Genomic DNA, 26,996 nt, shown 5'->3' on the forward strand with positions numbered 1-26,996 from the left:
CCCATCCCCGCACCACAAATCCATCGCCCTCCTTACTCCGCTGCTGAATTTTTCATTCACTTCGCCCTTTGACTTTCCCCTTGCTCCCCCACTTACTTCCTTCCCTTTCCTTTCCCCCCCCACCTCTCATCAGCAGACGTAACATTGATTTAAGAACCGTTCCCCGCCCCATCCTCTCGTCCTCTCAACCAGCACCCTCTGGCGTCATATTATTCTCATCAGGAGTATTTTTTTCACTTATTTTATTTGAGCGTTAAATAAGGCTAGTGCTCTCAAATCTACTTAATTCACCAGAGGATCTGTGAAGAAGAATTTCATCCTGAAGTAATCAATTCTGGTATGTTGAGCATTCCAACGAGAAAATCAAAGGTTACTACTTTTAAATAAAACTGTTTCTGGCGTGACTTGGTGGAAAACGTTCATATTGAAATTGAAAAAAAACCAACTTGGCTTGGCTTTTCCACATAGAACATTATATTAATGACCTAGGTTTCGTTATGATATAACATCTTCAGATGACCCGCACATGTTATAACATAACGAAGCCTAGGTCGTAAATAAAATTTTCTCTGTGGAGAAGGCAAGTTGATTATTTTTCAATTTCATTTATTTCTTTTAATAATAGTAGATTGCCATCGGTCAGAATCATTCAAGATGTGTCTCAGTTTCTTATGTTTTTGCTTCCTTGAGGGCGGGATGACTTCAATGTTTTAACTAATCCAACTTTCAGATATGTAAGATATAAAATGGCTAATAGATATACTTCTGCTACAACTTTTTTCCCGCTTCTCACCTTGCACTTAGGTCGGTGCAGGAGCTGAAAAAATGAGTAGAACCCAGGAGTCGCAAACCTGTTTCCGCCCATGACTAATGAACTATTTCAAAAGTTCACGCACAATGAGATGCCGTTTATTCAGTACAATGTATTCACACTATGTATGAGTGTTTTCCTACAAAATTCTCATCACCATTTATGTCCACAATGAACACCGTCGAAGTACCCAAGTCAGCCATTTTCCCCCGCGAAGTAGTGCTCTATCGCACGCAGCATCGCTCAATTCTCGCCGCGGTTGTATGAATCAGGCTGATATACGTATGTGTGTGTTTTGCATTAGACACATGCTCTCTTTGGGCCGCGATCCATTCTTCTAGGATGCAGAGAAACGTCTTGTCTGTTCACTCAGAGGTGTATGGGCTGGATCGAGGGCAAGGAGAAAGTGCTTGGAGCCTCCAAGCTAGGAGTCCGGTCGAGAGGTTGATAGCGAAAGTGGGAGGGCTGAGGCGGCCACGGTCGAGAGGGGTTGAGTTGAGTGGGGTGGATGAGGAGGCCAGGGAAAGAAATGGGCCCAAAAGTGATCCCTACGGGCCTTCCTCGTCAAGGCTCGGCTCAGGTGGCTCAAGGGATAGTAAGTGGTCCATGTAGTAATGTAAGCAGTTGAGATGAAGGTGGTGGGTGAAGATGAAAGAGGTGAGTAGGCTGTTAGTCGGTTGAATGAGGTGAGGAAAAGACGAAACGATATGGGTTGAGAGGTGAGATTAGCGAGTATTGAGTTATCGCGTGGTAGAGTTAAGATGAGAGGTGGTAGTAAATTGTGAGCCGAAATGGTGACGAGCTTTGAGATACGGTTCTCGATGAACGACGGACTGATGGGAAAAAGAGTTCAATAGGAGATCATTCCTCCTGCGTGGAAGCGCATGAGGAGGGTGGGGCGGGGAACTTAGCACGGAAAAGAAGCATTGATGGTACGGTGCAATTCGTGACAGTACAGTAGGTGAACTGTGCCATGTGTGACAACTACCTACCGATGCCTCGATTTGCGATCCCCGATCTTACTTATGGAAGGAAATACTGTGGAGGAAAAATCGTCGTGGTTTCCGCATACTTTGTGGCCTGACCGTCGTATGCCTGGTGGAGTCATCCAGTTCGTCTCCTGTTTGAGAGAAAAGCTTCGTTTGGAGAAGGTAGGTTAAATAGGGTGGAAATTCGTATCATAGATTTGGGCGCTTTGGTAGTTGGCCCTTTTCTTTCTTTCTGAAATGAAAGGAAATTACTTTAGGAGGGCATTGAAATTTTGTAGCCAAGGTTTTTTGAATAAATAAACTAAACAAAAAAATATTGATTCATCTAAACTGACGGCAATGCAGACATCTTAGTAAGTTATAATTTCTTAATGACATGAATTGAACCATTATTCAAATAAAATAAATAACCTTAGACTTTTGCGAAAGCAGCAAAAAAGAGAATTTTAAATATTAAGAGCAAAAACTCCCTTGGGTTGGCCGATTCCTTCGGTGACCCCGTGTTCCTCCCTCACCACTCCCTTAACCGCATCCACTTGAATGAAATAACCTCCCAACGTCTGCCTACCCCCCCACTGAGGCTCCCCTCACCCCTTCTACTTCCTTCCTCTCAATTTCACCTCCTCCTCTACCTCCGCTCAGGAGCACTCCGTCACATTTCCCCTCCAGGCGACGGCATAATTCTTCCTATTAATTCTCGTAGTCTCGATAATTGGGAATGCCATCAACAGTCTCAAAAGAGAGTAGATGACGACGATAATTAATTGATATGCGGGAGATGACGAAAGAATGGAGTCTCGCCCAAAACCAATATGGCGCTCTTATAGAACCTTGCATTAATGTCGGTGTGATTATATATTTGTTTACAATTGTGTAATGACTACATTTAGCTGAGGCAATGTAATTGAACGTTTTAATATTTCAAAGTCAACTTTCGCATAATATTAAATGGTAAATTGTAGAAAATATAATCGTCATAATTCCCCAAAAACATTATTGGTTTAGAACAAGATTTTCTAATTTAAAATTAAAAAGGCATACAAATTTGTGATTGTAAGAACGTCAAACCACAAACGGTGGCAATAAATGTATGACCGTTGTAAATATTTTGCAATTTATTTTTAATTTAATTATTTTCAAAAGTTTTTGCTTTTACAGCAGCTATTAAACTGAGTATGCAATTAAAGGCGAAGCATACTGAATAAGGAATACAGACATGGGAATAAGATTGAATGGAGAATAATGAAAGCAAGATTACACTTTTAGAGAGAACATGCAATAGTATGATTGGTTAAGTGTGCTAAAATACTTTTGAGAAAGACCACGGGAAATCACCTCAATTTCAAATCCCATGATTTTTTCAATGAAAATTTAAGAGAAATGAATTTCTGGCAACTACGGGACTCGGCCTAATCGGCTGTGAGTCATGTTCGGAAGCGGGAGAGGCAAGGCATTCGCGGTCGTCATCCCACGAAACCCTTGCAGGGGAAAACCGACAGTGGCAGGACAGAAGATGCCGGAGAAGAAGACCACATTAGTTAGAATAGGAACGTGGAATTTTAGGACAATGATGAGGACAGGGAAATTGGAGAATGTTAAGCGAGAGATGGAAAGGGGAAATATAGATATTTTAATTCTATGCGAGGTGAGGTGGAAGGATAGCGGGGATTACTTGAGTAATAATTATAGAATAATATACAGCGGCGGTGGCGAGAGCCAACGAGGGGTTGACATAGTATTAAATGAAGAGGTAGGAAGAAGTGTAGTCAACATAGAGCAGGTAACGGATAGAATATTACCAGTAGAAATGAAAGCAGAACCACGGACTTGGTTATTATTCAAGTATATATGCCACCGAGCAACCATACGGAGGAAGAGGTCGGTAGGATATACGATCAGTTAGAGGACATAATCGCGTGTGTTCCCGCAGGGAAACATTTGATAGTGATGGGGGATTGAAATGCGACGGTAGGCGACGGAAGAGATGGTGATGAGTTGGGGGACTACGGTTTAGGCACGAGGAATGACCGCGGGGAGAAATAAATTCAGTTCTGTATGGGACGGGTCTAGTCATCACCAACACTTGGTTTAGACACCACAAAAGGCGTAGGAATGAATGGGAATTTCCAGGTGGCTCAGAAAGCTATCAGTTAGGTTATATTATAGTTGAGCACAGGTTTAGGAACAGTGTGAAAAAATTGCAGTTTTCCGGACTCTGATCACAATTTAGTAGTGACGAAGTCTAGATTCTGATTAAAAAAGATAAGATATGGGAGGAAATTCAGAAAATGGTGTGTAGAACCAAACTGGAATCACAAGGAAGGAGTATCAGCAGACTGGAGAGAAAACATGAGCAAAGGAAAAGAGCGGAGGACAATAAAAAAGTGGGATTTTATGAAAAAAGGGATATCGAAAGCCGCAAAAGAATCTTTAGGAACTGATAATTAGAAAAGAACTAGGATAATATGTTTTATGACGAAATGATTAAAAAGGCAGATGATAGAATGAAATAGTATAATTTAAATACAGAGGGAGGGAGAATGAAGTAAAAAGGGTTAAATCATAAATTGAGGCGGGCAACAAATAAAGCAAAAGAAGAATGGTGGAAGACACAGTACGAGGATATTGAATGTTTGCAGAGAAAGGGTGAAATTGGTGCGCTATACAGCAAGGTTATATCACTATTGGGAAGTAAGAAGAGAAATTCTGTGTAAACAGTTAAATGCAATAAGGATAATATAATAGTTGAAAAAGAAAATATTAAAGAGAGATAGAAGGAATATGTAGAAGAGCTGTATGGTAAAAACCATAAGCCAGCAAGGTTAGACAGAAAGATAGCAAGAGGTAGGCAAAGATAGCTTAGATCCAAGAACACTCGACGATGAGATAGAAAATGCATTAAGAGAGATAAAGTCAAATAAGGCGGGGGTAGACAGCATTACTGGGGAAGAAGTTCTCTCGGATCTTCCACCGGGTCAGGGGTTCCATGTTGGATCATCAAGGAACCTGTGCTAAAGGAGGTGAGAAGAGGCAGGAGTAAAGCACAACGACCCGGCGACCAATCAGGAAGCTCCCCTTCGTCGGACCAATCGGAAGTCACCTGAGTCCCAGCGCGCATGCATATAAGGCGGCCAAAAACCGAGTGGCAGAGGAGTCTATCCTAAAACGGGGTTTCCGTATTGTTTTTGTTATGTTTCCATATATTTTATATATCTCTTGTATACTGTTCTAATACGGAAATAAAAACCTATAAAACTGAAAAAAACGAGTGGCAATCATCATCCCTGAAGACGATGCACGAGTCGGGCATCGAAACGTCGGCCAACATGGAACCCCTGACCCGGTGGAAGACCCGAGAGAACTTCATCAAGCAGATACGCCGGGAAAGCACCAAATCTTACTTCATTACTGGGGAAGGTTTAGGAAAATGTGAGAGGAAGAGTTTATATGGACTGGTTCGTAGCATCTATGAGGAAGGAATCTAGCCGGAAGACTTTATGTGATCAGTATTGGTTTCTATTCTGGAAATGGTAAAGACCACATCATGTGAGGGCTATAGGACAATAAGTTTCATTTCCAATGCAGCTTAAGTGGTTCTCAGAATGATCGATTAAAGAATAGAGAACAAGGAAAATGATTACTTAGGGGATGATCAGTTTGGGTTTAGGAAGGGGAGAGGTACGCGTGATGCCATTGCAGTAATGAGATTATTAATCGACAGGAATATACAGGAATACAGCCAGGAATACAACATACAAATACAGCCTGTAGAATACAACCAGGAATTATTGGCCTGTTTCGTAGAGTTTGTGAAGGCGTTTGATAGATTGAATTGGGAAAAACTAATGAGTATATTGCAGAAAATAGGAATAGAATGGAGGGAAAGGAGGCTAATCCGCAACCTGTACATGTCTCAGACTGCTCAGGTGCGGGTGGGGAACGGGGAGTCCGGATGGGCAGTGTTAGGAAGAGGTGTAAGGCAGGGTTGCCCATTATAACCTCTGGTGTTCAACCTGTATGCAGAGGAAATGATTAAAGAAGCATGGGAAGAACTGGAGGTAGGAATGAAAGTCGGCGGGGAATTCGTAAAATCAGTTAGATTTGCTGATGACTAAGCTTTGGTTTGTCAGTCAGCCAAGGGGTTGCAAGCATTGCTTAGGGAATTGGAAATTCAGTGCGACAGGCATGGGATGAGAATCAATATTAATAAAACAAAGGTTATGCGATTTTCTAGAAAGAAAAAGGCTTAGCTAAAATTTAAAATAGGAGGGCAAAAACTAGAGCAGAACAGTTTACGTAACTCGGAAGTGTTTTCAACCCAAATGGTGAAATTGGTAGGGATGCAAGGAGAAGAGTTGCATTATGCAAAGAGGCTTTTACAAGGAGGAAGGAGGTTGAGTAAAGATGTTAAGAAAACACACGTCAAAACTTTGATATGGAGCGTAGTTCTGTACGGCCCGGAAAGATGGTCACTGAAGCAGGATATTACGTGTAGATATGAGGCATTTTAAATGTGGGTGTGGAGAATGATGGAGGTGATGAAGTGGACCGAAAGGAAACCAAATGACGAAATTCTAGGTATGGTAAGGGAGGAGAGGGGATTTCCGAAAGAAATCATAAGGAGGCAGAAAAATGGACGAAGGGTATTTTGAATGGGATATTAAAGACTGTGATAGAGGGAAGAACATTCGGCAAACGAAGAAGATGTAGGAATAGGATAGAGACGATGGATGGAATGAAGGGATGAAGGAAATCGACGGAGATGAAGAGGGAGGTTTTTGTAGAGTAGAATTTTGGCTTGTATTTAGTTAGGGGAGACTGGGTGTGCATGAGGTAGTTTTGTCCATCCAGAACCTAACTTAATCCTTATTTAATCTGAAGAAAATTATGCTTTGTGAATCCCTGACATTTTGGAAAAACTTGAAAGATCTGCCAGACTGATGGGATTAAATTAAGAACTGCAGCTCAGGTTAAGTACTGGGGTGCGACAACTAAATCAAAATTTCCATGAGCTACCCACTTCAGACGAATGTGCGGGTCAGTCGTTAAGAAACTTGACTCATTGAACGAGTTGTGAGAAAATGTGTTGTGAATAAAAGATAAGCGTGTTGCTCCGCTTCGGTTAGGCCACATTTTGAACGGTTCCATGGAAGAAAATTTTAATGAATGAACTTAAAATGGTTCCAGTGAAATTGCCAAATGCATTCGAATGATAACTTCAGGTATTTCTAAATGGCAGGAAAGGAGTGATACATCGCTCCTAGACTGAGGTTAAGGAAAAAATTAAAATGAAATTGAGTACTATTATGACACAAATGCGAAACACTGCTGCAATCACTGTGTGATAAACTAGATATAAAGTCAGAGCTGTTAGATGAGAGGTGAAAGGGGAATCGTAGGCATGCGCAAATGGCAATATGTAACCCTTTTAACCCTATATCTGGTACTGGGTTATAGAATTAGTTTTCGCGTTGAATAGATATAAGCTTAGCTAAAAAATACGTCCCACACCGCCGACTCCAAGCAATGGTTGCGTCGCGAGTTCGTAGCAGCGAGTGTGTTTTGACTCGCTGAGTGTCAAGCGCTTAGCATTATCACCTAATATTTTAGGAGATTTCATTTCGCGAACGCTTAATCAATGCAAACAAATTCCAATCCCTCCCACCAATTTACTTGCCTACTGTTCATAGCGCATATATAGATATGACAAAATATAGCGCGGTTGGTTCAAAATGCACTGCAAAAACATGCTTTATAAGGAAAATTAAGTAAGCCCAAAGGTACCTCATGTGGGAATCTAATGAAATTATTGACTTTATTTAAAAACCAGACACTTTATTTAAAAACACGACCCAGTTTTTGACATTGAACATCATCGTCAACCTGGACGTGTTTTTAAATAAAGTGTGTGGAATTACAAAGTCAATAATTTCATATAATTTCAATATGTTATACAAATTCCATCAAGTTACCCCGGAGACAACAAATTTTATCTCATATGGGGTTACCATGAAAAAGTCATGCACTTCAATATGATAAAAATAAAACCAGAAGGTGTATACCCACTGTATTATGTAAGCCGAATATTTTATGCATCTCGAAGTGTACATGGTCGTATTTAGAACCAGATAGTCGCAGTTAGAGATACCTCTACAGGCACAGTAAGGAGAAGAGTCGTATCAGGCAAAAACCCATGGATTAAAAAAAATGGCTTTTGTCGGCTGGATATATTACGTTCGTTGAAACGAGGTAGTAGACATAGGTTAGGGACTTAAAAGACACGCGTGGGCGGAGAGGAATAAAAAAGTAAAATTGGCCGAAAGTCTAAGAAACGAATGGCATGGCATGTGGGGAGAGGGGAAGGTTGTTGGGAGATCTACAAACAGGGAACGGCATTCGGATGTTGCGCATTTTGATTAGCGACTAAATGCTGAACGCTGTGATGGAAACCAGAACGTAAGGGGACAAGTGATGTAGGCTTAAGGAAAGGATTGGTATTTTTTTATTTAGGAGTTTATATCGTTGTCATGAGGTAATTGTCCTGATGGTAACGGTCAAGTCTGCTCAACGGTCACTCTTATAATGCACATACATACATGCACAAGAGGAACAGATATGACACAAAATGCCCTTATAAATGTACAATGACACTTTCAAATTACCAACCGCACCTTTACCATCACACAAGGGCGAGGTTCACACCATACCTACAACACTCCGCCCATCGCCGCACTCCGTCCATAATCACGCACTCTTCAATTTCATATACCGTACAACAATCACGCACCGTTAACATATCATACACTTTTGCTATAGAACTTCTCAAGCCATCCACATCACATACAGGGTGCGGCCATTAAATCAGGACAAATTTCAATTTGAATTTTCCGCCATATCGTTGTTCCACTGGGGGTTGTAACTGGCGTTCTAGAAAGCCATAGGCATGTAGTAAACAGTCATAACCTCAAAATGGCCGACATGTTACGTTAAAGTGCGGAGTACAATCGAAGAGCCGCTATTATTGAAAGTGTTTGCCCTGGGTGCTGTATTTCAAAATAGTTCGATTTTTCCGGTACCATAGATCAAATGTTTACGATATTGTGGCTAAGTATAATGCTTCGGAGAAGTCTAGGAAAGGTTTCGCTAACCCGGCGAGGAAATTCTTGTGTGTTTGTCCGGATTTAAGTACCGTACTCTGTACAAACAATATTAGTATTTGGGTCGCAGTAAAGAGAGTTATCCGGGATAGAAGAATTGTTTATTGTCATGTTTTTTCTTTCTGTACGGGGCTAAAAAATGTTGGCTTGTTTATTTTTTGCTAATCCAACTCCTCCCTTAAATCGTAAACTAACGATTAAAAATAATACCTAATGTTCGACGCAACGTTATATTTTAACCCTCCATAGTAATTTCAGGATGAAGATTCTCGTATGTTCGTATTTCATGAAATCGGCATTGCGTGTTGTGGTGGATAATTTCAAATGAGTTGCTACACACATGCGTGCGAACAGCAACTTTCCGGAGCGTCGCTCTCTGGACGAGAGCGCAAGGCCGAAGAGTACACGCGCAGTATTTCTCTCGAATGTTTATTGTGGGTGGCAGTGGAAGACTTTGGCGGGGAGATACGTGTGGTGCTTCATCCGGGGGGTTGATGAGAGCATAGTCTCGGCTCTCCATCTGTCGCCGCCATGGATGTCTGAACTGGAGAGGAAAAAAGAAGTGTTGGAAGATGAGGAACGGTGCTAAAGTGACGGTTGCGGCGGAGAAAGAACTCCCTATGAAGTCCAAGGGATTGATTTGAACCGAATGAAGGGGCCTGGACGTCGTTTCCCTTCTTCGTCATGAAGACGCTTTCCTGCGTCGAAACGCTGCCAAGATATTGTGACTACGTTTCCTCTCCTCAGAAAAGGGAGTGGTAAAATACTGATTAAGGGAATCCCGTGCCACAGAGAAGGAGAAGAATTGTGAACAACTTCTTCCCAGCCTATCTTAGCCGTAGAATAAAATTTGAGCACATGAAATATAAAGGTTCAGCTACGGCTTGGTGTTATCACGTATGTGTGAAAATATATCACAAGATAGATAGATAGAGGTCTTTATTCGGGCGAAATTGAGACCAAATGGTCCCTTCTTCCATTTAACCCATAAAGGGGTGCAGAGGAAAAAATAAATCATGATTTTTCAGCAGGATTTAATGATCTCAGTTTTGCAATATATAGTTTGCGTACATACGCTCCTTTTTAATAATCGTTGGCAATCACTCCTTAAACTCCTTCACTAATTGCTTTTTAATCCGTGACAGCTTGACATTCTTACGCTTTTTCTTTTTTTTAAACAACCTTAACTAATATTATTCACTTACACTTTCGCGTCTGATTTGTAATGCCCCCCTTCGTGATTTACAATTTTGAAATCTCCTCTCCATGATCCTATCCACCACGCTCCGACGCCACGCTGTTTGAATCTTACAATGAGAAGAGACACCATCCTACCAGGCAAACTTCAACTCGGCCACCGCATGCACGTCCACCTTCAATTTCATTTTTATATGGCTGAGCGTGAATAATCTACCAAACTCGAAAAATATATTATATCATTTGAAGGAACACCTATCTCTAGTGCATAGTCATTTTCTTAGTGATTTTACTTAACCACCGCTCCTGAGAAGATCGACTTTATTCGAAGGAAATTGAACGATGTTGATGTTATGGGGTATGGGGTACCAAATTAAAGCACCAATTATTTTTTGCAGTCAAACAGTAAATCAGAGTATATGCTATTTAAACTGTGCGTGAAGAGAAAGTGTGTACCGCAAAAAGAAAGGTATGAAATTGTCACCGTGAATTCTGAAATGCAAAAAATACTTTTAGCAAATCTAAAATATTTAGCATCAGTGTTCTGTGATGATTTGTGGATTGGATTATTAAATTGCTCCGATGCTCTCTACTAGGTAGAATACTTGTGATTTCGCATTAAACTTTCTGAGACATTTCATTTTAAATAAATACAACTATAATAAGGCGCGTAAATATAGAATTGTGTTATGTTAGAGGCAATCCTTGTACATAAGGCTTCTTTTTTCCGAAACATATTTTTCTACGATTTTATCTGTCCGTGGTAGCCAAAACGCAACATTTTACATCATAACTAGTGATTAGAGAAGTCTGTTGAAGTAAAGCGATTTGAATTTATTAATGGAAGAAATTGTATTACTTAAACAAGAAACATTAAAAACTCAATGTAAATATTACATGCACGTCTAATGTATTTTTCGATTCACTACAAGTTCTCGATTTCCGCGTATTTTTGCATTTCCAGCAGTGATCAGAGCGGCTGCAGCCATTCATAGAGCATTTTTCTATCTGTATGAATGTCCGAAGCAGTGTCGTAACTGTGAACTAAAATGAGCGGTAAAATGATTAAACTTTTGAGATCCGTCCTTAAACTTTATTTCACAATAACAAAATAATGTACAATAATATTTTTTTTTAATTTTGACTGTACAATGCAGGTTGTATCAACTGATATTACTTATTACGATGTCATATGTATTAGCATGCTCGCCAGGATGATCTAAAACCTCTTTCGCCCCCTCTTTCTCTAACGGCAAGTTCATCGATCAAAAGTGACCAACTCCACATAAATAGAAAAGAGCCACCACAGAGTTTTCCTAATCCATTTTTCCTTGCTAAAAAAATTCTTATAAAAAGTCATATTCTATCAACGAAGCTAGTGAATACAAACTTACATGAGTAACAAAAGAATGAATAGAATAGAGTGTCGAAAATATTACCATCATTTGTATTTGTAAATCATCATGAGAAATCTGCCTGTTTTTCATTCAATGGCATTACCTGGTTATAAGTTGGAAGCTTTATGCAAATTATTTAATTGATGAATCGCTTTCCTGCGCTAGCAAACCTCCCTTTCTATATTATAAACATTCTCCCATGGATGTCTAACGTTGAAAACAAAACCATAAATCCTTTAATATTATTGCTGCAAGGAATACCACCGTATGCCTCCTCCCACAGGACATCCTCTAAAAACTCTTCGCCTCTCTGAAAGCGTGGAAACTGTAAAGTCTCTCCCACAGGAGGCCTAAGTGCCCCGAAACTTGGAAAGAATACACTTTCCCTGGTCCGGATATTTTTGTCCTGGAAAGTTTCGGAATGCGGGGGCACCAGGGTGTGGAGAGGCGAGGGGTCGTCCGCCCCTTGTCATCTCCTCCTTTCGCCCGAGCAGAAGAAAAACGCCTCTTTTTTCCTTTTCTTGGGCGACTTATTCCCGCTGGAGGCGCCCATAGTTTTTCTTCATCTTCTCCTTCCTACTCTCCTTCGTTCCATCCGCCTTCCAGAAGCACGTTAATTTCATCCGCGGGGGAAAAACAAAATAGGGTCTGTCATAACTTTTGGAATGCCTTCGCAATTGCACGTATCTGGTGATCAATTTGATGACGCATTGGAAAGAAGAGATGCCCTCGGACGAAAGAAACGGAGAGGAGTGGGCGCCTCTCGCAGGAGTCAAGGAAACATTTTTCAGCGAGGCGAGGAAAAAACGTGCGCCTGGGTGCCCACGTGGAATGTTTTGTTCCGTGAAATTAGTTTCGAGACGAGTTATAATCACCGTGCGATTCATTGGCAACGGAAAATACGGGAAAATGGGAAATCCAGGAGGTAAGACGTGGTTGTAGAAAGATATTCTAAGCAAGCACTAATTAGCATTTGTAGGATGCATTGATACAATAATAATGGCATATGCATGAAAGATAATTTACAAATTAATCTAATTTAAACAATGAAACTGATTTAAAGTTCTAATTATAAGGAAACGTGTGTGTCTCCTCTCGGACTACTTACCAATGAGCCAGCCGGATGAGGAGGTGAACCTTCCCCAATCCTCATTGCCCGCCGGAGCAAATTGTTCACATTTCACTCCGAAAAATGGAACACCCTTTCCATCGGTATTATCTACCGATGGAATGAGCGTTATCCACCATTCATTGACTCGTTACTCGGTGGTTTGATATTGAAAAAAATCATCCGTTTAGGATGACTTATATCTTTGGCTCGGATGCATGGGGGGGGGGGGTTATATCGTGTATTTATGAAAAAAAATGTTTTCAAATATTAAAAAAATCACATCAATCGTTTTAGGGTGATTTAGTTTTTGGTCTAGATACATAAGAGAGGGTACTGCGTCTTTCTTTGAACATTTGACTTTTCCGAAAATTGAAATATTTTCGGCACTCGATGCAAAACGACTTTTATCTTTAAGTTGAAAGCATAAGGGCATGAATTATGATTTTTTCTATTAAAAATATGGCATGTTTTCAAACATTATTAAATCATTTTATGCGGCATGGGAACTTTTTTTTGGCAAGAATGAAAAAATGGAGTTATTTCGTGTTTGAATGAGAATTTGACGGTCTTCCGAATCTTAAAAAAATACGCTTTTCTTAGCGTTTTGAATTTCTTCTTGGGTCGGATTCATAAGGGGGAGATATTGAGCGATTTCCTGATTATTTTAAATGTTTTCTAAAATTAAAAAAATACTCAATTTCGTGTAGGATGAGTTTCCTTTAAGCTCGGTTGCGAAAGGTTATTATTTCGTGTTTGATTGAAGATTTTACTAGTTTTGAATTTTAAAAATTAACACCATTTGGTGAACTGTGGCTTATATTTTTTCGTCGGATGAATAAGAATAGAATTTTGGTCGTTTTTATGACAATTGGGCATGTATTTAAACTTTAAAAAAGCGCGCTTTTCGTTGTACTATGAGTTTTTTTTCGGGTCGGTTGCAATTTAGGGGGTTTTACGCTTTTCTATTAAAATTTGACATGTTTTTGATCATAAAAAATCACGCTATTCGATTTAATATAAATTTATTTGTCGTTGAAATGCACAAGGGAAGTTTTTGGGCGTTTTCATGAAAATTTCACATTTTTTCCATGCATAACACACAACCTTTTTCGGCGGTGGATGACTTTTGTTTTTGACTATAATTAATTAGGGGAGGTTTTAGCGCGTTTTTATGAAACATTTTTTGAGCATAAAAAATTTATGACGTTCGGTGTAAAATGACGTTTATCTTTAATTCGGATGCGTAAGGGATGGGGGAGAGATTACGCTTTTTTTATTAAAATTTGAAATTTTTTCGAGCATTATTAAATCACGTTATTTGATGTAGGATGACTTTAGTTTTTTGCGCGGAATCAAAGCGGGGACTATTGCGTGTTTTTGTGAATATATGATAGATTTTGGAGCATTAAAAAATCACTCCTTTCTTAATATTATGAGTACTTTCGGGCTTGGATGCATTAGGAGGAGGTTTTTCTAAAACTTTGGCGTTTTCGATTATCAAAATATAACCTTATTGGTGTTGGATGAGTTTATTTTCACGCGGATACCAAAGGGCAAAATTGCGTGTTTTTATGAAAAGTTGATTTCCTTTCGTACTTGACACCAGTATACAAAGTCCGTCATACACATCTTTAGCATGATATTATTAATTTGAACTCCACTGAGTACACAAAGGAGATAAGTAAAGAAATCCATAAATATTGGCGGGCTCACATGTATTCTATTCCGCAATACGCCCTTCCTCCTTCTTGCTCTTCTGTTCTGTATATCCTGTCTCATTGTGGGGTTGGTCTGCGGTAAGGGCGGTTGATGATTTTGCTACCCTCCCATATTTAATGCATAAGGAACTTCTGAAGTCGGCAAAATTAAAACTTGTTCAAAACTAATTTGCGTGAAAACAAGTATACTTGTGTTCGTGCACAGTGGGGTGTGTCCTCCTTCTGATGACCACTTTGCACGTGCGCTTCAGGGATTTCGAGTGGATGTCTTCTCCCCTTTCCCTTACCCCTGGCACGAATTCCCCTAATCCTACATCCCATTCCACCTGGTGCTTGCACTTCCCGCCACACACCTTGACTGCAGATCGCGGAGTCCTTGCGTAGATGCAGATGAACATGCAATGTCCGGCGAGGAAATTCCGATGCGTCGCTGGGGAACACATTTCGAACTACATTCCATCCCGTCTCTTAATAAATGCGTAGCATAGGGTCTGCTAGAAAAAGGAAACTCTTGTAAAAAACCCTTATCACATTGTAAGGAGTACATAATCATGTAAAGGAAAGTGATAAATACGAATTCTTGAGTGGTAAGACGGGGGAAAACGTTCCAAATTAATTTGATGTATTACGCAATCATGAAACCACCATAGAAAATTCACTGCTATTCACGGTGCTCCAATTTTGCCGAGTGATTTCTCCCTCCGTTCAATCTTAACCAATTACGAAATCCATAATCAATTAATTATTAACTAAGTCAAATTTATATTAGAGTACAATTAGATAATTTTGTTGAACTCAAAAATGATCTCTTAGGGTACGACTACCTTCCAATCGCAGGGAAAAAAGGTGAAAGGCTAATACATAACTAGACAGTAGCACTGGTGACCAATCTGTTACACTAAGAACCCAGCAGTATTAGGCAGTTGAGTGCTTGGGAATCGGATTAGTGCCTCACTAGCCCTGTGTGTTTAATCACCTGTTCGGTAAAGAGCGCTGATCAGTGAAACTACTCTGGGATATAAACAACCACGTATACCGCTCCCCTATGCATTAAATGAAGGGCTGTCTCTGCAGGGCAGGAGAACATGTATCTTGGTGGGGATGAGGAAAGGGTAACGAATCGTGCTGCCTCATGTTCAACGCCGGTGTTTTTTATAGCAACAAATACTCCAAAATCAATTGAAAGTAATGCGCTTGATGAGGAAAATATCGCAAAATTTTCACAAAAATATGATTAAATTTTCTCCTTTTAGAAGGACATACATTTGAATCCATCCAGAGTAATTCTTAAATTAACTGATTTAGATATAGTGTATTCTTAACGTCTCTATGCACCGAGATACTAGTTCATCAATTAAAATTACTGTTAATTTAAGTTTTATCCTTAAAATGGTAATGCTACTATTTTACGAAAATTTTTCAGTACTGTCATTTCATGTAGTCATCCATAGATTTTATAGATTTCTCACAAAATTATTTTTAATGCAATTAATTTTAATGACTTCCTAATCACCAAATAATTATTTTGAGTACTACTTTCATCATTGACGCTTCTGTTAAAAAATGTCTGGGCAAGTCAATCCGAAGACAGAAAAAAGGGCGATTGTGTGTAAATGCGTGCAAACGATATTTTAAAAACGGTCCTCGACGCATGGATTATGGATGCTGTCTTCTTTGCTTCAAATACAATGAGAAAATCACGATGGAGTGCAAGACTGACCAAGGGTGGAGGTGCGGAGAATGTGCAAAGGGCGATGCAAACGAACTAGATTCGGGGGCAGGGGACCATGTGATCCAACAGCTAAAGGATTTAATGCAAACAAAACTTTCGTGAAAGCAGAAAACGAGCATTTTACATCTCCTCTCTATCGCAAAACTCTAAATTTTTATGTTGTAAAAAACGTGAAGACGAGATAGCCGGAGAAACGCCGCGGTGTAGATTCGGATGGAAAGAGAAGGGTGGGTGACGGATTTGGGAAGATCCATCTCCGCCTCCTCAAGTGTCGTGGAAATGGAAGGAGCGAGATAAACAAAGGAGAGAGAGAGTTATGGGGGGGCTCTACGGAGAGATTTAGAGTGACAATTTGCGAGAAAGGTGGAGCGAGAGTAAACTGGCATGAGGACTGAGCAATTGCAGCGAAAAATTGGGGAGATGGATGGTTAACCAGGAAGTATATTTCACTTGATGTACTTGTGGTATCGTATGTCGGCATAAACGACGTCTGAAGTGCCAAATCAGGTATTCATATTGCTGGGTCATCAGGAGAAGTGTATGCCCGCCAAACAGAAATTTAATAATGGCAACATAGTAATCAGCGACATAATTTGCAGGAAAAGATATTTGGAGCAGCAAGATAGACTACATCGAGGAGAGGAAATAGATTGCGTGTATCAGAGATTAGGTTCATTCATTGTTGGCACAAACCGTTGGCTCATCTAGTAATACCTAGGTATATTGGGTGTTAAATCGACAGAAGAGGCTTGCAAGTGAATGGAAAACTTCCAAGTGATTTAGTGAACGCACTCGGAGCGCAGCGAGAGGTACAAATACAAATCAAGGTGATCTGGTGGAAAAGAACCATAAACATGGGGGAATGAATAACTTGCTGTGTCACAGTCTCATCCCAGGGGAGAGATGTCACTGCGAGGAAGGAAGAAATGAGAAGCGGAAGGAGTGAACCTGGAAGCGAAAAGTGGTGGACGTCACACGAGCAAGACTGTGAGAGCAGCCAGTCCTCGTCCACTTCCCACATTGAAAGAGCCATCGATGTGTACGGTATTGACACTTCCTTGGAAGGTTAAAGTTTCAAAATTACCCTGGTGAGCTACGAATCAATATTCAATATAAATGGGTAATTTTTGAGGGCATAATAAATACAGGCAACTGTAACGTCTTAATCAGCGCATATTCTTGACTTAATCATAAGTACCAGGGTGGTCTGAAAAGTTTCTGACCTCAGGAAATTTCAGAAAAAATGTCTTGTTTCTTTGTTAGATCGGAAACTCGTCTCGTATTTCAACTTTAAGATTGGGTTAATGCCACCATTTTCTGCTATTCATTGTTAATTCCCTTACCAACTGAAATCTTTTCTCTTTTACCCCCTCTTGGAATTGTCCATCCAGTACTTGCCTCTTGGCCTCACTCGCGGGATTTCCCCTTTGATTTTCCCTTCTATTACGTCTCCAACTAATGGAATCTGCCTCGAGTTGTGGCCTGTATATCGAGTTCTTATTTAGTGTAGAAGTTTTCGAGCGGCCTTTCCCTCCTCTGATCTGTGTGCTTCCTCGTTCCCCCCGTAGTCCTCCCCCATATTCAGCACTCTCCTCCAGCGCCATGTCTCATAGGCTTCTCTTCTTCGCTGGTTCACTTTTCCAATCATGACCCTGATCCGTAGAGTATCATATGTTCCATACGCAATTTTTACAGAAGAGCTTCATTGTTTGTAATCTTGTTTTTTTTTAACAGAGTAGTTCCCTCTTCTTCACGATTGCCTTCCTCGCTTGAGCAGCTCTTCACCTAATGTCGGTAGAAGTTCTTCCATCCCAAGTTATACCGCTGCCCGGGTAAATGAAAGATCCCAGTTGCTCTGATATCACTCTTCTAATATTGTTATCTTGCTTCAGCTTCTGTATTCCGCCCACAAGTATCTTCTCCATTTCTCTTTATAAGAAGTTTCGCTGTTTCCCTCCTTTCTACTGCCATTTATTTCCTTGCAGCAGGTTTCCATCCACTTTTCCTCAGCCTTCTCATATTTCAGGATGAATTTGTCGGCGACATTTTATGAATGGTTTCTTTAATTACCAATCCTTGGATTTTTTTAATGTTCTTCTGATCTCTATGTCTCTTAATTGAGTTGATATTCATGGCCGCTTAGGTCTCTCCGCCTTAACCACGAGCTATACATTTTCTACTCCGATGATTTTATTATTTATTTCCTTACCGCGTCATTTTGTCTCATTTATCCTATCTCATTTATATTTTTCGAAGGTCACGGTGAACTTATCTCCTACCCGATTTTCCTTCTTTGTGCTCCGCTAGAGTCACTAGCCTTCATGCTCTTATATCACAGTCAGCTATTAATGATTCATGCAGCTGAGATCATAATTTATATCTGCACCGAAGTAGTTATTACAGTTCTTAAGGTGATTCCTGTATCTTACTCTGGTAAGAATTCAGTGAATTTTGTACATTCTTCCAAATGCGTATCGTTCGATATGTTTGACGAGAGTTTGTGCCTCTGCCATATTTTTCTTGGTGCACAACTCTCTCTCTCTCTCTCTGTCTCTATACCGCACGACATTTTGTTCCCCCCTTTCACACTGTCTCCCCCTGCTTCCCTCTCTTTTCCAGTCACCCATCTGGATTATGCTCCTTCCCTTTCACAGCTCCTGGAACCCCTTCCAGTTGTTCCAATGCACCTTTTACTTCCTCTTCTGAATGGAAGGATGTTGGTATGTATACTTTTCACTAGCACTCTGCCCGTAAGCTCGCCCTCTGACTTTATCGTCAGAATCAATCAGAATTGTATTTTCAGCAAGATTTGACTCTTCTTGCCCATTCCATCTTGAGTGTGGTGCCCACACCTGAAATATTCTCATCGCCTCGCGAATAGCTCAGCCAAAATACTTCGCTACATAAATTGTCCGACCTGGCCCGCTCAATCTCGCTCATTCATACAATACCAATCTACAGAATGCCAATTATCTGAGATCATACGAGAGTATGTGATCCTTCGATAACATGACGCGATAGTATCTACATTGTCTATTACTTTACAGTGTGCTGGAATTGACGTTTAAATTGCACGCATCATGGATGTCGTTACTCCTTTCTTTTGAAAGCTTAAAGTATCATAATGTGATTAGTCTGAAGCAATTCCCTTTATTATTGATCTCCAGAAGATGATATATTGATACATAAATTATATTTATTTTTAAATATATATATATATATGTATATATATATATATATGTGGGTCGCGGTAGTCCAGAAGGTAGAGCGTTGGACTGCTGACCGGATGGTCACGGGTTCGATTCCCGGGCAAGGCACTCTGGGCACCTGATGAAACATGATGATGGAGGAGAATGCTGAAGATTAAATGGACAGACAAAGTAAGGAACGAGTAATTATATAGAGGAGCAGAAGAGGATAGGACTATATGGAGAACTCTACGGCAAAGAAGAAATAGATGGATTGGACACACATTGAGTCGCAGTGGATTGATTAGGAATATAATAGAAGGCAAAATAGAAAGCAAGATTCCACAAGGAAGACCAAAAGACATGTACGTAGGACAAATTAAGAAGGATGTAAAACAGAGAGGGTATCATGAATGCGGGAATTAACATTAAACAGAGTAGAATGGAGGCCTGCACTAAACCAATCCTAAGATTGAAATACTGATTATGATAATGTCTCGTTAATCTACAATTTCCGTGAAAGTTAATAAAATTGTAAAAAATATGGAGAAACCAAAATCCCATGAACGCTACTTCCAAAAAAAATTTTTTGGGAACTTCATAGCTATTGCTTTCGCAACATTTCTCAGTGATGAGTGACATCAGTGGAGAGCCTTGTGGTTCTGGTTATCCCTCTCACTCCTCTGAGCTCCAGTGGGCACCTGAGGGTCAATCACCTGCCTCTGGACCCGCCTTACACGCCTCTTTATCGGACGCACTCCGACTTGAAGTCCACCCTTCGCCTCTCACCTTTTCAAAACAAGATAAAACTCCACTCACGCACGCATGCGCAGAATGAGATGCAACCCCCAAAACCATCCATTCACCTAGAGCCGATCAAAGCTGAAAAATGTTGGTGGCTAAAAAATTCACGCGGAAGAGCGGAGATGCGGGGAGAGAGTTTGCGTGTTCGGGAGGCGTAAGGGGGCGGGGGAGGTGCGGGGGTGGAGGGGGCATGGTGGGGGGGGGGTCGTGGGAAGAAAGGGGTAGAAGCAGAAAGGGGAAGCGATAAAGGGGATCGAATGGGTTGGGAAGTGGATGAGCGGGGAAGGTGGGTCGCAATAAATCTAGAATGAGAGGGCATCGGAGGTGCCCTCCCTCAATCCTCGGAGCGAAAGGAAAGCTGCCCACGGCGACTACCAATGGCGCTTGGATCGAAAGAATGATCAGATATTGTATAGATAATGGATAGATAGGAGAACATTCGATAATTGAACACGGCAAGTCCATTTTGACCTGTTGCATTAATCACCACAAATTTCGGATCAGGTAAGCATCACCATGTCATATATTATGTCATAACACCTATAAGCTATTTTAATGCACGAGACAATTTAATATGCATCGCAACCCCATGTAAATACGTATAAAAATGAGATTTTCAACAGTATAGTATTTCGCTTTGTACTATATATTTCAAATTTTTTTCGGCAATGACTTAATGCAGGTCGATGGAAATTTTTGGCGATGGAAAGTTTCCTCTGATGTCTTCCTTTAAAAAAAACTTCGAAACTCTAAGAGGCTCGTGTATTTCAATGCGTGTAATCGGTTACAAAATGTTCATTGTAAATTTTGAAATTAAGAGTCAGATTTCATTTTTTTATTTGTTTTGTTGTTCCCTCTTCCAAAATAATTCATATGTTCTTTCAATGGCATTCTCGTTAATGACGAGAAAAGATGGATAGGACGGTGCACGAAAATTAGACATCTTACTCGGGGCCGTAAACACCATTACCTTTCTTAGAATAGACATTTAATGAATCGAAATTGGAAGAAAATCGTATTACCCCTGAACTAGAAAATATCAAGCGTAGGCTTAACACTTCCCTTTAAAAGTAGAAATTCACAGGGACCCAGTAATTATTAAGCAGTTTCATTGTCCTCTTTCTCTCCTGAAAAGTTCCAGACTTCATCACTGTTGCCAGCAACATGAAATTCCTCGACACCCAAAAAAACAACAAAAAACACGGATTCGAACGGAGAGATAACGGGAAATGCTGTCGGGGTTTCCGCATACAATATCCTACCTGCATATTATTCGCGACGACAAAGGAAACACTAGGATAGAAATGTTAGGAATTGGCTGAAATGGTTTAGAACATGGAACTTACATTTCCCCTCAACTCACTTCATGGCTGACGTCCTACGCCCTGTGCCTCCGGTGGTGGGATGTCGTGTGAATAAATTAAATTGTAGATATAATTCATTAGCCAATTGTCTTTCCTGCTTTTGTAGAACGCTGCCTAATAGTTGTTGACTGCATTTTATTTGAGCCAACCATTTTCCATAGGATTCCTTATTTGCCTATTAAGTGTGGTCAGCGAAGGAGCTACTTACAGTAGAGCGATGTGTAAAATGGATGTGGCGTCAATGGTTTGTGGACTAGTGTTTAAATGTAGATTAGAAAGCCACTGTATTTTGCCTTTCTTCTATGTGTCCTTTTGATAGATCTCGGAGTGCCATAAATACAGGATATACAGATATACAGTTACACTATCACATAAGAATCTCAACTTGAGGTGCCTATACAAATAATACTTATTCTCGAATTAAAACTAGAACATTTAAATTAAATGTCCATAAAAATGTTATGAAATGACGCCAACCCATCACACGTCCACACACGCTCAATATAGAAGCTAAAAATCTACAAAATACCCCACTAGTAGTCGCAAGGATTCGTTGCAGGGAGTGTTAGATCACCGGTCATAATAATTCCACTCCAATACCTCCAAAAACATTAATCATAATATGAATTCACCCCATTGGAAACACGTAATACGCGTGGTCGTCATTATTTTCTACGCTCTGCCTAAAGAATACAAGTGACTTCAGTTGGGAAAGATAAAAAGTAAAAATAAACCAATTAATGGCCAAATAAAAACTGGCTTGAGAGTTTATGTGAAAGCATACGTTGTACAAATCATTTTAAAAACTCTAACGGCAAATGATCATGACAGGGAACAGAGGGAGAAAGGTGTTTGCCTGAGGACCCTTTCTATGACTCCGTTTTATCCTAAAATTCTGATACCCTGAACCTAGACAAGTTTCACCTTAAGTTCAACATCAAAATTATTCTTCTGAACTGATTACTTCGAAAGCCGTTGGACAGAGCCTTCATCTTTGTGGGATGGGAGAGATGAGAAGGCGGTGGACAGCCGCCTTCTCATCTCTCCCATCTGCTCCCTCTCTCTCTCTCAACATGCTTCCACTTTACCTACGAAACAAATGACCGCTGAATTGAACACGACAGAGGCCCCCCCCCGTATGCTGTTTCTCTAACGATATCCTTGGCAGGTTCCTCATCCCTTTGCATCCCCACGCTCGCGATGGCTAAGCATACATTTCACGAAGGGTTCGGGGAGTAGGAGTTGTGCGCTTCGAGAAAAGGGTCCATAGATATCATGGCAATAAATACTTGGCGGCCAGGGGGGGGGGAGAGACAGGAAGAAGGGAGGGGGAGAGGGGGTGTGGGCTCGATTCGACCGGTGAATAAAAGACGAAGCCCGGAGAATAACGGGGGACGAGAAAGGAGAGCATGGGGTGGCTACAAATATAACATACGAACAGATAAGCGTCATCATTTATTCGAGGGATATTGAGGACACCTGATATCCGCCTCAGACAAAAGCAAATCCGAGAGATCGTGAATCACGGAGAGAGGGGCTGGTGCCCGGGTGCGCCTGCCGAATCACGATCGGAGGGCCCCGAGTGGGTCTCTCTTTCTTTTGGGGGAGAGGAGAGGCCGGGCGCGCGGGGAAGGGAGGACTCACCCGCCTCAGATAGTGGCTATCGCCCGATCGTCCATCGCGCTGGACAGAGCGGAGTACGCTCTCTCTTCCGCGGGAAGGATTGACGCTTGCGTTTCGCTATTATCGCGATCGCTGACTTTTACAAAGGCAAAAAATAAGTTGATCACGACCCGCAGGTGACTCATGAATTATGGAAGCCATCTATCTTGGATGGTAAGTTGTGGAAAAGGGGCGACATTTCAATTCTCCAAGATTGATTGCGTACAATAAAGTAATTTTGCGAAAAATCTGTTAATCAATGGACATGGTAGTTTTAGACTTTGTGTGCAATATTGTATCAACAGCCGCCTTGAGCTTAGAGCATTATAGCCGCTTGAGTATTTCAGAAAACATCGAGGCGTTTCTTTTCATTGGAAAGCGCTGGCATACCCTCAATCCCCTTTCCCCGAAGCAGACGTTTAATATATCCCCTCCATACTTTTTGTCGTTCAGAGCCCTATTTTCCCCACTTTCCTCCGCAAGACGTCCATAAATCAGGAAATATTGATGTTAAAACACTGAAAATACGGCATTCAATGCGTTACCATCGTCTTCATAAAGAATTATACCATGTCAATTCGTTTTGGAAAAGAAAAAAGTTATTGAATACTACTAGGAAAATCAAATGAAACGGGAATACTACTAGGAAAATCAATCTCTAATGTCTGACTTCCTGGAGATTTCATTGAGTTTAATAGCATTGGAATAACTCGCTGCGGTAGTCTATCGGACTTCAACAATTTAAAGGCTTCAGGAGATTATCTTTATGTTAGAGATTATTAATAAAAGTCAAAATGTTTGCAAAGACGAAGTACACATTCCACCAATTCCATTAGAATTCAAAGTTCCATGCGAATGCGTCCATTTAATATAGTTAATATCTAAGTTCAAGATATTATTTACAAAACATATATTTAGAGCCTTCCCCAGAAAGTTGGTATCAAGTTGTTATTTCATTCTAAATTTAATTTTTTTATTTCAATTTTCATAACATTAAGGATGCATATATTTTTTTCTCTGTAAAAGCCATTGGGGATCCTGGTTATAATATTTAGTACACCTTTATTCAAAATAATTATTGAACGAATGCTACCCACTATGAATGAAATAACAGCAATTAAGGTTTTTTGCAATATACAGGATTCGACGCATATTGGGTGCGGGTTAAAAACATTTTATGGAAAATATTTAATCTTAATACTTAAATCCCTCTAACCACGACAATAAGTAATTATTTTTCACATAAATTACATTGTGGAAAAGCTACTGGGAAAGTCGGTTGACGTTAAAGGGATGTACTATGAAGAATTTTTCGAGGCACTGTATGAGGAATATCTGAAACACAGAGTGCGTTCTAGAAGTAATGCATTGAATTTTCCGCGTCGCTCTTATTAGTTGGAGTAGAATAAAATCACTTGGAGTAGGTGGGAGGGATGCTTAGCTTTGCCGCGAAACCGGTCTCAGTGCTCTCCAAGCTGTGTCAGGACGTCAGTTATTGTAAACCTCTGTGCGCCGACCGTGTCACGAAAGACCAACCGAGTGGAAATTTCAAGTGAACATTTGCAACGTATTGAAAGTGAACCTGATTATTAGGACAACTTCATCATTGGTGATGAAACCTGGGTTTTGGAATATGACGCAGAAACAAAACACCAAAGCTATGAGTGGCACACAGACCAGTCCCTCAAGCCCAAAATGGCAAAAACGAGCAAATCTATTCTTCATTTCCGCTTACATCCTACCTCCCTGAACTCTATTTAACATGCTTATCCGTATCTCTCACGCTTTCCTAACGTGCTCTCCTCTAAGCACAGTCTTCGGCAATCCATCCCCAAATTAAATAAACAGCGTTGTTTTGGGAATTTTTGGATGAATCTCTGCAAATCCTCCACGGAATTGTTGTAAGGATGATATTAGTGGTTTACCTGGTGTCAGAAGGGGTGGCAATCAGTGGGGACGACAAGCGTTTCGAAAGACAATCAACATCGACTGATGACCACTACGTCGAGAGAGTGAACGATCTCGTTTATGAAAATCGACGTTAGATTGTCAGGGAACTTGAAGAAGAGTGTGGCATCTCGATTGGTTCCTGCTCTTAAACACGAACTAAAAAGCTGAGGATTCATCGAGTCACCGTCAAATTCATTCCTCGTCTGAAGGCAACAGACCAGAATTAACATCGAGTTCAAGTCTGCCCATAACCTTTGGAGGTAGTTCTAACACCAAGCCTTTCATGGGGAGCTCATATCAGGACAAAATGCGGATTCGTTTCAAAGAAATTCGGCTTAATGAAATGGGTGGTGGGGAAATGTAATGAAAAAGTTAAAGATAGGTGTTATTTTGCTCTAGTTAGACCTCATTTGGAATATGCCGCAAGTATTTGGGATTCTTGGGAGAAAATTTGGTCAAAGGAATTTGATCAAGCCCAGACTTACAGACAACAAGCGAGACTTAGGCTTTTAGAAAGGTTAAGAACAGGTGAGTTTAGCGATGACACAAAAGTAGTTATTATGGCCCCACAATAACTGAGTGGTTCAACCCACAGAGATGAAATGAGGGAGATGGATTCTAGTGCGGATAGATGCAGGTACTCATTCTTTCCCCGAACAATCGGGAATCGTTATAGCAAGAAACCGAAGTCGCTTTAGGGATATTAAAATAATTGAATTCTCTAGTCGGAACAAAATTAAAAATTATTGCAAAGATATTAGGTATATTTGTAGGTGCATGTGTATGTTAGTTGGTAGTTTGAGTGTTTGCATGTGCGTGGGGTGTGAGTGTTCTTGCATGGATATATGCCATGTTTTGTTTTTGGAGGGTGTAAATTTGACGCTTTTGAATGCGTTTTTTTTCTTTTTTCTTTCTCAATTACGGGTGGTGTCATAACACCCCCCACCACACGCCTTTGCGGTGGCTTGCGGGGTATCAAGTAGATGTAGATGTAGATAAGTGTTTGATCGAACTGGAGAGAATGGAACCTTCTTGTATAGGATCATAACAGGTGATGAGTCATGGGCTTATGGATATTGCATCGAAACAAAAGTGCAATCCTCACAGTGGAAACATCTCCCAACGGAAATGGTGAAACATCCGAAACTCCAAAGAAATTCTACAAGTTTGCTCGTATGCCTAGGTGGTGTTGGCTATTAATGTCGATGTAAAGGAGGCTGTGAATCACGAATACCTACATAAAGGCCAGGCAGTCAACAAGGAGTACTACCTGGGGTCATGAAACGCCTAAGACATAGCATAAGGGGAAAAGGGCCCGAACTTTGGAGGAGCAACGAGTGCTTTTTTCACCACGGCAACGCGCCGGATCATTCCTTATTCAGAACTCGAGTGTTTTCGGCCAAGGACAAGACCGTTGTGCTTCCCTACCCAACCACCGTTGTCACCTCACCTGGCCACAAGTGACTTTTTCTGTGTTCCCCAAACTCAAAACCCCGCTCAAAGGAAAACAAGTTGCCACCATTCCAAAGAGAGAGAAAGAAACATTCGACGGAGGAGCTTATTAGCATTCCGGAATAAGCGGTATAGGACTGTTTCCAAAAAAGAAAACACCGTTGGGATAAGTGACAACAATCATATGTTGGGGAAGAGACTATTTTGAAGGGAACTCTGACAAATTCTTTGTTTGCGAAGAATTTTTTTATAGATAAATTTCGGGAAATTTTCGGACAGACGTCGTAATGCTTCCGCCATATCTTTATATCACAGTTTACACTGATTTCCCTTTTTTATTTCCTGAAAGTTCTTCCACTTGCTCAGTCAACCGATTCCTCTGTAAAGATTCCAATTCCTCACATTGCGTCTTTCTACACCCTTCTTTCTCTCTATCAGTTTTTAATCGACCCCTTTGCCCTTCC

At 40.6% G+C, this 26,996-nt stretch overlaps 1 protein-coding gene across 1 annotated transcript in view; it reads left to right on the forward strand.

Moving 5' to 3' along the window:
• The window catches only part of LOC139694521 (interference hedgehog-like), a gene marked incomplete at both ends in the record, with an annotated part of 209,620 nt that overhangs the window by 166,194 nt on the left and 16,430 nt on the right, over window positions 1–26,996 (forward strand). The window lies entirely within an intron of this gene.

Source organism: Hetaerina americana, unplaced genomic scaffold (genome assembly GCF_022747635.1).
Source record: "Hetaerina americana unplaced genomic scaffold, ioHetAmer1.1.p SCAF_1, whole genome shotgun sequence".
NCBI classification, from domain to species: Eukaryota; Metazoa; Arthropoda; class Insecta; order Odonata; family Calopterygidae; genus Hetaerina; species Hetaerina americana.